Raw genomic sequence first — 16,712 nt, 5'->3', positions numbered from 1 at the left:
CAGATATTTATTTAAAAGTTTCATTTTCACTTAATAAATCCATAGCCATGGCATACATGGAAGGTTTCCCCAAGTGGTAATTTATGCTTATTGAAGAATTACTTTTGAAAGTGCATGGGCTACCTGTCACTGAGGGAAATTGTAACCACTCAGTTTTTAGACTTATTGGCTGTTATAGATTTGGGAGTTGATATATATTTGAAATGTTTATGCCTTCTCTTTCTTGTTAATTATCGATCTAAACCTTTATGGATTCCAAGACATTTGTGAACAAGGCTTTCATTAATCCCCAAGGCTGCTGAGGGGTCAGGGCAATGGAATTCCCAATTTACAGATATGCAGGAAACTTGGGAACTAACAGGCTAACTTCCAGGGTTACGCAGTGGGTCAGTGATGGCTAAGCTTACAGAGTTTATAACAGGGGCACAAGACATCTAGCTTGCTCATCAAAGATAACCCTTTAGCTGTACCTAGAGTAGACAGTCAAGGCTGGCCCCAGAAAACATGGAATGTAGACACATCCTTTCACAACCTCATGTGACCTCCCATACATCAGGGACACCTGTCCTGTGCCCTGTTTTAACCCCTGCCTGAGTGTAATCTATCTTCTGGTAGATTTCTCCCCTCATTTCCATACCATGAAGCAGATACGAAAAACTTCCAGACCACTAAATCCCTTCTCTTACTTTATACTGTTCCTCTTCTTCTCTTACCCCATCTCCCACCTACCCACCTCTCGAAGGCAATGGAGGACCTTAAAAATAGAAACAGTGGGGCCAGCCCCGTGGCTTAGCGGTTAAGTGCGCGCACTCCGCTACTGGCGGCCCGGGTTTGGTCCCGGGCGTGCACCAACGCACCGCTTCTCCAGCCATGCTGAGGCAGTGTCCCACATACAGCAACTAGAAGGATGGGCAACTATGACATACAACTATCTACTGGGACTTTGGGGAAGAAAATAAAGGAGGAGGATTGGCAATAGATGTTAGCTCAGAGCCGGTCTTCCTCAGCAAAAAGAGGAGGATTAGCACAGATGTTAGCTCATGGCTGATCTCCCTCACCAAAAAAAAAAAAAATAGAAACACTGGCTAGAATCTCTCAGAATGTAGTCACCAGAGCATCAGAGCATGGGGAGTCCAAGGTGAGGTGGTTTCTTGATTCTCCTCATTGGTGGGAACCAGTGGAGGGCCTCAGGACCAGGCACAAGCCCTGCCACAGATGGGGCAGGTATAGGAGCCACAGCAGCCCACAGGAGGACTCTTACCTCCTCAGGCTCACAGAAAGAAGAAGGGAGGGGGAGGGTGCTTTGTTTTATTTTTCCGTTTCATGTTCTTAAGGGACTTGAGGGGAGCCTCCCGCTCCTTGCCCACTCCCAATAATTTTCTAAGAGGGTAACTTGCTAAAGAGAAAAATTGCAGCTTTTTTCCTTTCTATATACAAGACAGCCTTCACCTGTCCAGACTTCCAGAAATATTCTAGTGACTCTGGGTTCTGGCTTTGGGGCCTCCCTGGCACTTTTCTTACCGCTTGTTTCCTTGGAGGTCATGACTTTGAAGTAAACTTGATACATTTTGATGGGAATAATGGGAAAGCAGACATCAGACCCTGGATGCTAAAGGCTAAGGTGAAGAACAGATGTTAACCTGTGGGTGGCATGGAGCCTTTTCCAAAATGCCTGCTTTGCCTGCTGGGAGCCTAGAGAAGACCCAGCATCCTTCCTTTGTGGGCTAGAGACACTGAGAGTCTACAGCACTCTGTGCCTTGGGTGAGAACTAGCAGGTTCTCAGATCAAGACCAGCAAACTTCTCACTACTGGACACAGGATATCAGCATTGGAAAGGCCCTGAGAATTCTCCTTACCCAAGCCCCTCCTATGTGAGAAATGAGGATGCTGAGACCCACTGAGTACGTGTAAAGGCTTCAATTCTTCTATCACATGTTCCTGATTACAAATTCAAGAATGAGGAGGCCAGGATTGGGTGCTCGCCTCCAGGAGGCCTATGGTTTTATGTGTGAGCAAACACATTTTGTTGAAGTAGACTTTCCTCCTGCCCCCACCTCCAGCCCTGCCTCCACCACCCTGTCTTTATTCATTGCTAACAGATGCGCAGAGGCTGCAGCCAGACAAGGGCAGGAGCACCCGGGCTCCCACGCGGGTGAGAGAGGGAAAACTGATGAGCTGCCACAGAGCAGTGCTGTGAGGGCCTTGGCTTTGAATTTCAATTCCCCCTTCCTCCCCTTCCCCGCCCCCACCAACCAGGCCTTCCGACAATTTCTGCTCTGTATCCTTCACCTCTGAGAATGGCCAGATGGAAGGAGGCCTCTGCCAGCTGCCAAGGAGTCGGGGCTCCTCCTGACAACTGCATCAAGGCCCAGGAACGGGCTGATGACCTCCTCCTGAGGTGCCGAGCTAGGTGCTAAAGAGAAAGAGGGTCGTGCTGAGAGCCGTGGAAGGAGCAGTTCCCTATCATGCTCATGGCCACCTCCCCTTACATTGAAAATGTGCCATGTCAGGCCCCAAACCACCCTGAGCTGGAGACAGAGCGAGCAAGGCTGAGAAGGAGGTGAAGAAGGGGCACTGATGAGACTCATGACCAAGCTCTCTTGAACCCCTTCTCATCCATCTGAGCATCTTAACGTTCTGGCATTATACAATGTCACATGAAAGATTCCCCTGTAGTAACGAGCTTGCCTAAATGTCCTGCTAGGTAATAACCACTCCCTTAAGCCCTGCCTGACTCCTGACCATCCTCAGGGCCTAGGTCAAGGGATACCTCTCCTTTGAAACGTACCCTGATCCCCAGTGTAAGGTGGTCACTGCTGCCCCTGAGCCCCATGGCTGGACTTGCACACGTGGCACTTTGTGCCTGAGGGACTTGTGCATGCCTCTACCTTCCCCCTCAGGGATCCCCTCTCCCATGCACCAGCCCAAGGCCTGCAGCACAGTAGTTGCTCAATAAATGTGCGCTGGATCAATTACATGCTAGAAACCTCAGTGGTCTTGGTGTCAGAGTCCTGAATTGGAATCCTAGCTCTGCTATGCACACCAGCTGTGTGACCCTCACTATGTTCCACAGCCACATAAAAACTTGACCTCCTCATCTGGTAAACGGAATTGTTGGTCTCCTTCTTGCCATTTACACTATCACTCTTGTGGGCTCAAATGAAAAACCAGATGTTAAAGGGCTATATCAACTGCACAACACAGTATAAAAGTAAACTGATGTTATGATGACTGTGCTTTTGCTACTTTTATTATTATTACTCCTAGGTTTACTACTATTAATAATGGATACCAGAAGGAGGACCCTTCTGAAGAAGTCCGTTTCAATTACTCAATAATCTCCTCTAGAAGGAATTGGTCTTATTTGTCCTCTTCTTGAGGTCAGTTTCAGCATAGAGTAGAGCGGGGACAGGAGATCCCTCAGGTGTAAAAATCAGGAGATTGGACCTACCCCTCCCCACCCATCCACCCCAAATGTACTGACCCACTGGTCTGATCTAGGTGCTCTCATAGAGCACCTCAAGAGTCCCTGAACTCTCAAAGTGGACAGAGACCACATTCCTGGGATCTAACATTGTGTGCATAAAAGTTTAAAAACAAATGTGCCATGAAAAGACATGAAGTAAACTTAAATGCATATGACAAAGTGAAAGAAGCCAATCTGAAAAGGTCACATTCTGTATATTTACTATAAGACAGTCTATACTTATACTATAAGACAGTCTGGAAAATGCAAAAGTACAGAGACAGTAAAAAGATCAGTGTTTCTAGGGGTTGCGGGGATAGGGATGAATATGCAGAGCACCAAAGATTTTTAGGGCAGTGAAAACACTCAGTACGATACCCTGACCATGGAGACATGCCAATATACATATGTCTAAATCCATAGACTGTCCAACACCAAGAGTGAATCCTAATGTAGACTATGGACTTTGGCTCATTATGATGTATCAATGCAGGTTCATCAATTGTAACAAACGCACCACTCTGTTAGGGGATGTGGATAACTGGGGAGGCTGTGCATGTGGGAGGCAGGGGGCACATGGGAATCTCTGTATCTTCCCCTCAATTTTGCTGTGAACCTAAAACTGCTTTAAAAACTTAAGTCTTAAAATAAAAGTGAATGTGTGCCTCATGAAAGAAGCTAATATTTGCTTCTTTGGGAATCCTGAAAGCTGAACTAGATATTTGGCTTTCCATGAGAAATGGGACCACTTCTAGGGCTTGCTGAGGGACAGCAAAGTGGGACAGGAAATTAGCAGAGATGTTAAGGACTGAAGGATAACACGGTGGGAGAAATGGACAGGAGAAATACAGCACAGGGCATGCCCAGATCCCAGCTCAGCCACAGGCCTTGATGGAGGCACAAGGCTTCTAACTCAGGGTTCTTGGAAATGTTGCTGGAACCATGAGCAAGATTTCCTGCTCTGTGGTCAAAGGCATTAACTAAGAAGCCAATCCTGGTATTTTAGACCGTTATTTGCTACATTAGACACCAGAAATGGAGAGCCACGGACTTTCTATATCTTTGGGTGTCACTTCCTGCCCAGTGCTTCACGAACTTTCTTGGCCTCATCATTTTGGCATCAGCATTTCCATTTTGTCCCTCCATGGGTGGAAGCAAGAGCAGCAGTTGGACATTAGGGAGGTGGGTGGTCTTGAAGCTCTCTTTCCCTTGTTAGTCTTCCTGTGAGCATTGTCTATATGTTTATGGGTGTGCTTCCTGGTCCATGTACTGGCTAGGTTTTCCTCAAAGCCACCCCAGGGACACAGCTGTGTGTGATGGCCTACAGGGTGGCCTACTGTGGAAAAACTTGGGGAGAAACTGGGGCACAGGCACCAGGGCTCAGAAAGCACTGCTGTGGAGTCAAGGGGAGGAAGAGTTTCTATATTTGCTCATGGGAATGAAACTCCTCCAGAAGGCCCAGCATACTGTGCTGCCTTTCAAGCATAGTCTGGTGGCAGAATTCAGACTTTTTGGTCACTAGTTATGGCCCGTGATGCTTCAAGGATACAAAAGTGAGTAGTAAATCTTTGATCTCGAGAATTGAAAAATATCTGTCCTTCAATACACAGTTGGCGAGCTATCCCTGCCAGGACTGTGCCTGGCTATCCCTTCCACCAGCCCCTTAGCAGGGTGCCTGTCCCTATCCTATGCTCCCACATCACCCCATGTTGATCTCTGCCCCTGCATTTATTACATGGTATAGAAATTATGTGTTTACTTCTCTGGCTTCCTCAACAAATCAAAAGCTGTTAGAGGTCAAGGCTCCTGCCTGTGTGACGTTTTCTGTTTTTGTTTTTTTGTGTGTGTGTGAGGAAGATTGGCCCTGAGCTAATATCTGTGTCGGTCTTCCTCTATGTCGTACATGGGATGCCGCCACAGTACGGCTTGACGAGCGGTGTGTGGGTCTGCGCCCAGGATCCGAACCCACGAACACCAGGCTGCCAAAGTGGAGGGCACAAACTTAACCACTACACCACCACGCTGGCTGTGTGACCTCAGTAAACGTTTGAGGAATGAACGAAGCAATACTCAAACTCTTTAAGGAGCCAGGGAGCCACAACAGAGGTGTAGAGGGGCAACTGGACCTCCAGAATCAAAGAGGTTTCCAGTGAGAAAATAATCAGTAATAACAAAATAAATTTATAGATAGATAGATAGATAGATAATAGCAATAACATTGCATGAAATATATGAGTCACTAAATATGTGTTAAGCATATTGTGGACATCATCTCATTTAATTCCCCTATAACCCCATGAAGTCAGCAGTATAACCCAGCCGCTTCAATGTGGGAATGTGGTCCTGAGAAAGAAATCTTCATCAAAGATATCCTCTACATCCTCTACAGGTCTCCTGCCCCTGCCTGGAGTGATTCGTGGGGGCTGATGGATGTATGTTTCCGAGCATTTGGAGAAAGGGCAGGAGGATAGGAGACATTGTCATTTACTGCATGCCCACCATGTAGCAAGCAACGAGCTAGGTGCGCTACACACACATTCTCACTGAAGAGCACAGGGATCCTGAGGGAACTGTATTATCATCCATCACAATTTAATAAATGAAGAAACCACGACTTAGAGGATGAGAAAAGGTTGAAATGAGCCCAGGCTACAGGCATGTCTACAGAACTTGGTATATGAATGGCACTCAGTAAATATGTATTGATGGAATGGAATGGAATTAAATTGAATATTCTCTATCCACAAAGTCAAATTCTATTTTAGGGTGCCTCATTTCAACAGACCTGGCAGACTGCCGCCCCAATCTCTCTTTAAAAGCCTGCAATGAGCCCTAGGAGCCATTTGGAGAAGTGAGAGCGAGCAACGGTACCTCCCACATTAAAGAGAGTGTGTGGTGGTCATGGATTTGGGTTGAGGCTGTGGCCTATGGGCCACAAAATCTCATCAGCCTTGTAAAGGGAGATGTACTTATGTAAAAGACTTGCCAGTTGGACTGCACAGGACTCTTTTCTCCCAGAATACCTTAGGAAGGCAGTTTTGGTGGGAGCAAGGGTGGCTGTGAGCCAACTTAGAGCTGTGTGCAGCCCTCCCTCCAAACACAATTGGAATGTTATTTATTATATTTGACATAGCTGCCTATGGCACTTGGATGCCTAGGCCTCCAGCAGTGATCTGGAGAGGAACAAGATAATCATTTTAAATAACTGAAAATAATTTGTTAAAAAAGAAATGTACGTATTGGTGGTCTCCTACCTAGAAGTATCTCTGAGTGAGGGAATGATCATTTTGGATTTCTGTACCTAGCTTGGAAACTAGTACATAGAACATTTTCAGTTGGTGGCACCAAAAGTCTATGTAGTTTAATCTCACCAGATTTAATATTTTAATTGGAACACGAGCTAGACATTCCAGTGCATGAATCCTCCAGAGAACCTTGCCATCCCCTCGTTCACCCAAATAATCCAGTCATGAAGTTGGTTTGTAGTCAACAAGCAAGTCAACTAGAGGCCCCACCCTCTGAACTGTTTTTCTCTTCTCTTGAATATGTCAAAGTGTTATAAATATCAGTTATTCCCATTCTCATGGCTCAGACTGACTCAATAATCAGTTAAGTTTCCCAGCTTCATAACAACAGCTGGGGGAGGTGGATGCAGGAAAGAGAAGAGCTTAAGAACTTGAAAGCAATTACAGTCAAAACAGGTCACCCCTTTTGTTTCTGCATCTCTTGTGCAAAAAGTCCTTCCCTGCTACCGTTCCAGGCGCCAGAGTCTGCTTCCCCCTTAGAAGCAAGCAACAGCTTGCAGCGAGCTTTTGTTGACACAAATTCCATGTTGCCTGGTGCTTTTGTTTGTTTCACACATAATTCACATTTTTCTATCGTTCATGCATTTTTCATAGTCCGACCTGAAGCAATGTCCTGGCTTCCATCTGGGTCTCCCTGTCCAGGGTCAAAGTCGCTGCAGATAACTGGGTTAAGGCTGTTGATGGAACACTCAGCAGGATGGAGCTGATATATTAGGAACTAAATTCCTGCAATACAGATTAAAAATCATCTTGGATCAGACCCTAAACCAAAAACAAAAATGAGCAATAGCTCAGGTAGTTCAGTCTTAAAGACACAATAAAGAGTCAAATTTGCTTGTTTTCTGAAGGAAGTTTCACAAAAATTAGTGTGGGAAACAGAAGGAAAGTGTCAGTTTTGGGTGAGTCTTAGATGGGGCCCCAAGAGGAGAAGAAAAGAGAGGACAGAGAACAGGAGTACGGAACACTTTGGGTATCATCAGTGGGAGCGATGGCATTTGTAAGCTAAGTGACTTGTCACAACCCTTAAACCTTCAAGGAAGCGTCCTGAAACTGAATACTACTCTTCTGTCTCCCAGCTACAGGATAGTTGGCTGGAGCTTCTAAATGTGGCTTTTTACTTAAGGCAAATTCCATGTTAGGCATTGACGTCATGGAAGCTTAGAATGCCAAGACTAGAAAAAACCTCAGAAGTCACTTATTCCAACTATTTACATAATGCAGGACTCTGCTCTATAGCATCTCCAACAACATAGGCAACACATTAATGGGGCACCCACTAGCTCCTTATTCAACACTGGTCTGTGACCAAGTTCCTCCTTCCGTTGAAATCAAGAACAAGACCCTCTATCTTCCATCATCAAGTGTAAATTCTGCCTCAAAGACACAAGGAACAACTCCTTTCCTTTAACCACGGCTGGCTTACATGATGGTTATCAGCACGGGTTTTGTACTCATTGTGCCGTGAGTTCAAGTCCCACCTCTACCACTTACTCACTTAACTTTAGACAAGTTACTTAAATTCTCCAACCCTCAGTTCATCTGAAACATGAGCACAACAGCAAGATCTATCCCCTAAGTCAAGTTTGTCTCTAGGAGGCATAATGGTGGTGGGACCACATGGCAGAGAAGGAGGACTGAACCCTGAGTCAGGAGACTCAGTGCTTTATCCTAGCTTTGTCCTGGTGGGTCATGTGACCCACGCAAGTCACCTAACTTCCTGCAGCTCACTCCTCCCTTTTCTAAAATGTCACTCATAACACTTGCCCTGCCTATCAGCATCTGTGTGCTGGTGTAGAGGTCAAATGCAAACACGTGATTTGCATAGCTGTGCACCTGCGGATCTACGGTGCCGCCTCATTGCAGGCCTAGGAAAACATTCCGTGCTCACTAGAAACTTTTTGACTAAATTGCATCTGTGCTTTCTGAGGGAAAGATTAGGAATTGTGGGCTGAGAAGGGAAGAGACTTATTAGATGAAGTTTATAATTTGGCGGCCTCTCTGGGAGGATAAAGCCCACAGAAAGCAGAAGGTGTGTGTTTGAGCTGCAGGAGAAAGATCAGGGATATAGGAAAGGATTTAGGTGTTACCTGTTGTAAAAGGACAGGAGGAGCAAGAGTGATGAATAAAGCAGATCCCTGGGCTCCGGAAGGTACTTAGTGGTTGCCTCTGTGGTGCTGACAAAAGGAGCTTCAGGGAGAGGTGATTAAGAAGGGCCTGATATGCTTAGGGGATTGTGGGCTGCACTGAGAGTGAGGAGATGCGCATGGACCCAGCTGCGAAAGTTCCCCAGCTGAGGGAGTTGTCCAGGGAAACTCAAGTGCTGCCATGTTTAGAGAAAGCAAGGCAGGTGAGGGGGCTGTGCAAGGATGGAACACAACGCCTACAGTCAGCTTCCTTTGCTTCTCTCTAATTCTCCAAATCTCACTCCTCTTTCAAGACCAACCTCAAATTTAACCTTTCCCAGAAAGCCTCCCTCACCTCTGGAACTTCAAGGAATCTACCCCTTTCTAAAATTTCCATAAGAATTTTGGTCTATATAAATCATTTAGTAATTAGGAGCATAAAAATATGACTTCTGAACAACTTGTATATTACTGTATTAACGATTATTTAATATTTTACCAGGTAAAATTTATTATATTCCCCATTCAGCCACCTAACATCCCCCTGGAGCACACATCAAACATTACGCAAAAGGAACTTCTAGCTCATCTCATTCTGGTCTTTGAACTCCTGAGCTCGTTGCCTGCTCCTCCACTCTTAGTCTTGCTTGTGTGTCTGAAATCATGGCCAGGATCCTTTCTCTGGCCAAGACTTTGCCTCCTCTCTTGTTCTTCCCTGGTTTCCTCCTTGGTAGTCCCTCTGCCCTTACACTGTCTCATAAAAATCTGTTCCACCAATCCGGCTCAGAAAGAGACCACACACCTGCCATGAGACTACAGGCTCCTGAGGAAGGAACTGAGGTCCAGCTCTGTTCTCTTCTTCATTTCCCATCATGCTTATAGCAGAGCCATCCACAAGCTAGTCACTTAAGAAAGGTTGATAAGTCTAATTTGCCTTTAAAGGAAGTGGCAAATGGTCAATGGAAGGAGCAGTATGCGTGAGAATTGGCGCCAGAAATGAGCCATTGACAGATTTCCCTCGTTGTAACACTGGATCTTGCACATAGAAGGTGCTCAATAAATATCAGTTAAATAAAATCTAGAAACCCAAGGCAAAAGCAATAAATATTGAACCCCCTAATGGAAAAGTGAGTAGGGTAGAACTAAGAAAAGAAGCACTTGCTGACAATGGAAAAGTATTACATTAGGCAGAGCCCCCTCCCTTAAGTATTGGCCTCTGTTCACAATGCAAAGCAGAGCAGAAGTCACTCTCCTCTGACCTCCTGGGCCTCAGTCCCACTTGATGAAGGCACTCCAGGCACTGTGCTGTCCACGGCAAGTTAGAAGGTTGCTAATGGGAGGCACAGAGAAGTTAGCATGACTGATCATCACTCGCACATCACCTTTCCACCTTCACTTTGCATCCAGATATTCCCACAAGAATGCTTCCAAAATAACTGACTCCAACCTTGTTGAAAAGTCATTTTGCTTGAACTCATTTATTCATTGGCTTTGGAAGACTCCCATCCAAAGAGGTGGGTGATTCATCTGTTTATCACCCTGGGGCTTGGGATGGAGGAACGGCCCATAGGACAAAAGGACACTTTGGGTAGTGGATAATCTCCACCCTCAAAAGCTAGGGTCCTTCTGAGAAGCTGAGCATCCTACTTACCATTAACCATCATTGTGCCAACATTTACAACCCTAATACACCTCTTTCAAATCTGTTCTTTTCCCATTTGTGTGTCCATAGCACATATGGACCTCATATATAAATGCCAGGTTCATATTTTTGTTCCTCCTTATAACAATTATTTATTAAGTGCCTTCTAAGTGCCTGGCATAGTGCTAAATGCTTTCTCACATTTTGTATCATTTAGCCATTATATCAATGACTATTAGAGGACTGCTGTTATCTCCATTTTACCACTGAGAAAACTTAAACACAGAGAAAAATCACCCAAGGTCACACAGCTAATAATAAAGTTAGATTGGAATCCATATTTTCTGAAGCTAAGACCAGTGTTCTTTTCATTGTACCAATCTTGCCTTTAACAAGTATATAATATTTATGAATTCAACATTATGAATAATACTCTTGAATTATGAATCCCATGGGAGGGAAGATTTCTATGGTTTTATGCCTTACATGTAATTCATTAATGTATCTGTAATTATTTTAGTGATTAGAGTAAATACGGAACTTTGTTGTTTCCATTTTGTATTTTGCCAGTTATCGTTTCTCCTAGCAACATTTCTGACATTGTTTCTTTTTAGACATCTACGGGAAGGTACTTGTCATGCTTTCCATCTACTTTGCAACTTCTCCTCCCACAGCAGGTATGAATCCAACTATTTCTTTTTCTCAATTGCAGTCACAGGACAGATTTACAGCCTCGGTGGTGATAATTCACACATATTAAGGTTTCAGTGGGATACAGTTTTCTTTTTAAGTTCTAAACAACACAAATTTTGGACTTAATCAAAATGGAGTTATAACCAACAGTCACCATCTTGGGAAAGAGCAGAGTGTCCGGGGAGTTAAAACTGGAGATGATGCAGGTGGAATGTCGAGATCTCCGCTTCAATCAGTTTTGACATAAATCTGGGAATAAGTGGCTATTCCCTGGCACAATCATCTGGCCTACATTCTAGTGGGTTTTGGATATGTGCACTTTGGGCTGAAAAGTCCAAAGTGTCCAATAAAAACAAGAGCTTAAAATGGGAGACATTGACATAGAGTAGTGTGAAAACATGCCCTGTTCCAATAAAGACAGCTGAAAGAATTCCCCCTTTTGTAACACTGAGGAAAAGTGATGACATATTTGGTCTCACACTGAATTCATGAAAATAGAGATTTTTTTGCAGAGGGTGAAAACATATTATTTGGTGTCCTTTTCCAGCAACAAATGCTAGCATTTCACAACAGGTGAAGTTGGGAAACTTGAGAGGGCAGCGGGAGAGGGCAATCTTTCTAAGAACAGAACTTTGGGTTCTTTCTCAATGTTCACACCAGAAATTTCTGAAGGCCAATTTATTCTTCTACATTGTTTCTGCCTGTTGTGAATTAAGTTTGAAATACCTTCTCCTGACATGTGGCATTTCACCTTGGTGCTCTTTCTCCTTGGAAAAGTCCTGCCCATCTGTTTTGAGGCAACTTGGCATCAGAATCTGATTCCTCTTGGAAACTTTAGGATAGGACTGGTCATCAAAGCACATTAATCTCAACTAAACCTGCAGCCAGACACAGGCATCAAGTGCCTCACTGCCTGATGTGCAGGTGTTCTCGCCATGCATGCTATAATCCTACAGTTTACTCTGCTCCACGCCGTTCCCCGTTTCCTGCACACCCCAAGCTCCCCATCCCACTGCTGGGATAAGATCCCTTGGCTTGTTTGCATATTTTAGCCTGCTCAGGCTCCTGTTTAGCATTTGTTTTTCTTGGCATTTCAAAGCATTATGTCCATTTTTATTATACCCTTGACAGACCAAATCCTAGTGCCAGCAGACCACAATGAAACAAACACTTAAATTTTATAGAAGAAATTCTGAATATATTTTCCATGGAGCCTAGAAGTTTCATCACCTGGTAAAATACTGCAGGCAGGACAGTGGGCTTCTACTGCACTTATGTGACCTTCAGAACTGCCTCTAATATTTGAATCTCTCTCTCTCTATCTCCACAAACACATGCACACACACACAATTAATTAAACTCTGATATGGATGCCTGTTAACTTTCATAATGCAACCACAAACCTAGATGCTGCATTTTTAGCATGAAGAAACAGCTATTATCTTTAAACGGTTATGAAAGATTCAGAGTCTCAATCATTCCAACTCTGTCTATATAAGATATAGCCTAGGCTGGCTACTCCCAGCTCTTTCTTTACTGATAGACAATTTTTTCCCAAAGACTAAAGGCTATGAGAGATGTTTGGGCTCAACTGTACATATATTTTCTCACCAAAACATCTTACCTCTTAACAAATTCCATCTCAGCTTTGAGACTGCTTTCATTGCTTAGTTGTCAAACAGCCAAAAGCGGGTGCCATCATGGCACCTATGAAGTGATCATTCCTGTGCTTAAAGCTAGAAGTCCTCAAGAGGAGCATGAGATGAGACCCTTGCTCTTAAGAGAATTAATCTAGTTGAGAAGAAAATCTTAATACACCTAGAGCAATCAGTATACATTCTGGGTTCCACTGATATTTGTAATTGTAAGTTTAGTTAACATTTTCCAAATTTCTTTGATTATGTAATATGTAATACAAACTCATGGAGGATAGGGAGTTATGATCAGGTGGGACCGCACAGGGATTTCTGGGATACCAGTATTGTGCTCTTTTGTAATCTAGGTGGGCATCACAGGGGTATTTCTCTCTAACAACTGGTTAAAATATACATGTAATTATCTGTCCCCAAGTGCTCAAAATCATCAACCATGGCCTGGGAGCTGAGATATAATTAACTTTATAATTGTCACCCAACACTATCAGACTCATCTTCCCCAAATGCTGCTTCTTTCATACTACAGCCTGCTGAAGAACTGAAATGTACTCTCTGTTGCCCAGGATATTGAGTTTCAACTTCTCTGAAGGGCATCTTTTAAGATGTGGCTTCACATCTGTGATGGTTCATGTTATGTGTCAACTTGGACAGTGTTTTTGGATGAGATTATCATTTAAATCAGTGAACATTAAGTCAGCAGATTACCCTCCATAATGTGGGTAGGCCTCATCCAGTCATCTGAAGGTCTGAGCAGAACAAACAGACCAGTTTCCTGAACACGAGGGATTTCTCCAGCTGACAGCCTTTGGACTTCATTTGCACCCTCGGTTCTCTTAGGTCTCCTCCTGCTGGCCCACACTGAAGATTTTGGACTCATCAGCCTCCGTAATCACATGAACCAATTCTTTATAATCTCTCTCTCTCTCTAGATATATATGTATATATCTATACATATATACATATATCTATACATATATCCTTTTGATATCTATCTATCTATCTATCTATCTAATCTATCTCAATAGACATAGATATACATATATAGATATCCTATTGGTTCTGTTTCTCCGGAGAATCCTGACTCAAACAACATCCACTGCTGCATAACAAGTTATACCAAAACTCAGAGGCTTAAAACATGTATTTTCTCACAGTTTATTTGGGTCAGAAATCTGGGCATGGTGTATCTAGGGTCTTCTGCTTCAGTCTGTCACAGGCTGCAATCAAGGTGTCTGCCAAGACTGCAGTCTCACCTGAAGGCCTGCTTGGGGAAGGACCCTCTTCCAAGTTCATTTAAATCATTGTTGGTACAATTCAATTGCTTGTGTTCTGTTGCAGTGAGGCACTCGGTTATTCACTGGCTGTTGGCCAGAGGCCACCATCAGTTCCTCACCATACAGTCCTTTCCATAGGGTAGGTCACAACGCGGCAGCTTACTTCATCAGAGCAAGTTAACAAGAAAAGCCAGAGAGAGAGGGCTCGCAAAAAGAAAGTCATAGTCTTTATAACCTAACTATGACCATGACATCCCACCACTTTTGCCATATTTTATTGGTTAAAAGCAAGTCACAGGTCCAGCCTACCCTCAAGGGGAGGGTATTGCACAAGGGCACTAATACCAGGAGGCAGGGATCACTGGGAGCCATGTCAGAAGCTGTCTACTCTACCCATTCAACCTGTCTCTGTTTTTTTCACATGAACACTCAATGCAGCCTTGAGAACTCTTAACTGGTACCCAACATAACTCATACCTTTGTGAGACTGTTGTCCTACCTACAGGGTTCTTCCTTGTTTCTGCTAGCAAATTCTACCCACAACTCTGGATATGTATTTCACAAGTTGTCTCCTTACCTCACACATACAAACACTTTGACTTAAAAAAAAGGAAATATATGTACAAAATTGTGCTATTTAACCTCAGCAGACATATAGGTTCAGTCGGATGAAGCCATCATTAGTGTCACCAGAACAAATCCACCTATTTTATTAGAGAAAAAATAAAATTTCTGGTCATGAATGTGGGCAGTTTGCTTGGGAAGCATCCAGATCTTCTGGATCATCTGGAAACGGAGAAATGGCCATCCTTATCAAATTTCCATTGCTAAAACCATAATGGTAGAAACACAAATCTAATTTAATTTGAAGGCAAACATTTTCAACCCTCAAGAGAATGCTTGGTTTTAGATTCTGGGTTCAGTTTCAGGGAAACATTTCTGTTTTCTTATTGCCTTCCTTCTATTCCATGGAGGTCAGTTCCATTTCAAAGAGAATAGTATTTAAGGTTGGTTTTCTGTATGGTAAGGGATTTGCAGGCCACCTCATCACAAAGGTATTTATCTTTCTGAGTAAAGTAAAAAATAAAATGATACCAATGTATGCGTGCCAAAGAAAGCTTAAAAATCCAAATGAAGGGTCAGACATATATAATTGCTATAATCCACAGGTTTCTCCCAATCCAATAAAAAGAGAGAGAGAGAGAAAGAGAGTGGTAAATTTTCACATTCCCAATCATGGGCTTTTAAAATTAGTTCAAGGAATTAACAGTTTAATATGAGAAAGTTAATTTTATTAGTATTATTCATAACATCTTCCTTCCCTTTGTTTTTCCCTGGTCTATCTATGGGTCTACTGTTACTTCATTTTTCCAGATGAATAGTGGTTACAAAAAACAGCATTACCAATCACTTTGAATAATAAGCTTAGACACCAGATTCCAAATGAAAATGAAATGGCACACGTGTGTGCACATACTCGCACAGTTTTTCAAGATGAAGGTATAAAAGTATGTATGGAGGAGTAAGAAGGATTCATGAACACTGACAGAATTAAGAAAGCTGCTGAGGTGGTTTCTTTGGCTCTAGCAAAGTTTGAGATTAATTTTTTGGCAAGAATTACATCTTTAGGGATGCTAGGAAAACAATAAGATAGCTACAGAAAGAATTAACTCTTCCTTTGCTTTGGAAGCCTTCTCTGAGTGGTGGACTAATATGTCACCTCAGAGGATTAAGAATGGAAGGGGACTGCAGAGGTGAGGAAACCAGTCCCAACAGTCAGTGTGGAGACAGGCACCATGTTCGGTCACCAGTGTATAGAAGATCCCATGATGACCATTTGCAGCAGTGACAAGCAGTGACATACACTGTTTATTCTCTCTCTCTCTCTCAAATGGAAACCACTCAGATTTAGACTGGGGAAGCCAATTGGATAAGAAGAGCAGTGGGAAAAATGTTGGTGACAGGCTATGATGTAAATAGACTTGCTGAAAAATCATTTTGTCTTAGTTTTAAAGCCTTGTTAGTTCTAGTGTATTGAAATTTTTATAACTCCAATGTGCAACCAAGAAGCAGTTCCGCATGTAATCTCGTCTTAATAATAGCTGCTATGGGACTGTTCAACGGAAATTATAAATAAAAAAAGTAGCGCTTCAAGGACAGCTCCACATGGAGCATTGTCACTCTTGATGAAGTTTTCACCAGTTAGCAGTGAAGAAAAACAAGGACAATAAATTAGGCATATAAAATATCAGTGTAAGATCACCATGCCTTTAGTCTGAGATTATATTCATTCTGCACTTTTGGGTGGTAAATCATATTTATCTATATCTATATCTATATCTATATCTATATCTATAGCGATATAGAATAAGGGGAATAGAGGATGATTGGCATTTGATTTTAAATGTTCTTACTTATTACAATCAAAAATTGCCAATTTTTGAATACTTATGTATACTCCCCACACTATTTTATTTGTTTTTTACTGGTTCATGAAATGTAAAAGTCTTAGCACCACTGATTCATGGAGCACATAGTATTCTAAATAACAAG

The sequence above is a fragment of the Diceros bicornis genome, chromosome 12 (genome assembly GCF_020826845.1).
Source record: "Diceros bicornis minor isolate mBicDic1 chromosome 12, mDicBic1.mat.cur, whole genome shotgun sequence".
NCBI classification, from domain to species: Eukaryota; Metazoa; Chordata; class Mammalia; order Perissodactyla; family Rhinocerotidae; genus Diceros; species Diceros bicornis.
The sequence above is the reverse complement of the archived record's forward strand: the minus strand, read 5'-3'. Positions refer to the sequence as shown.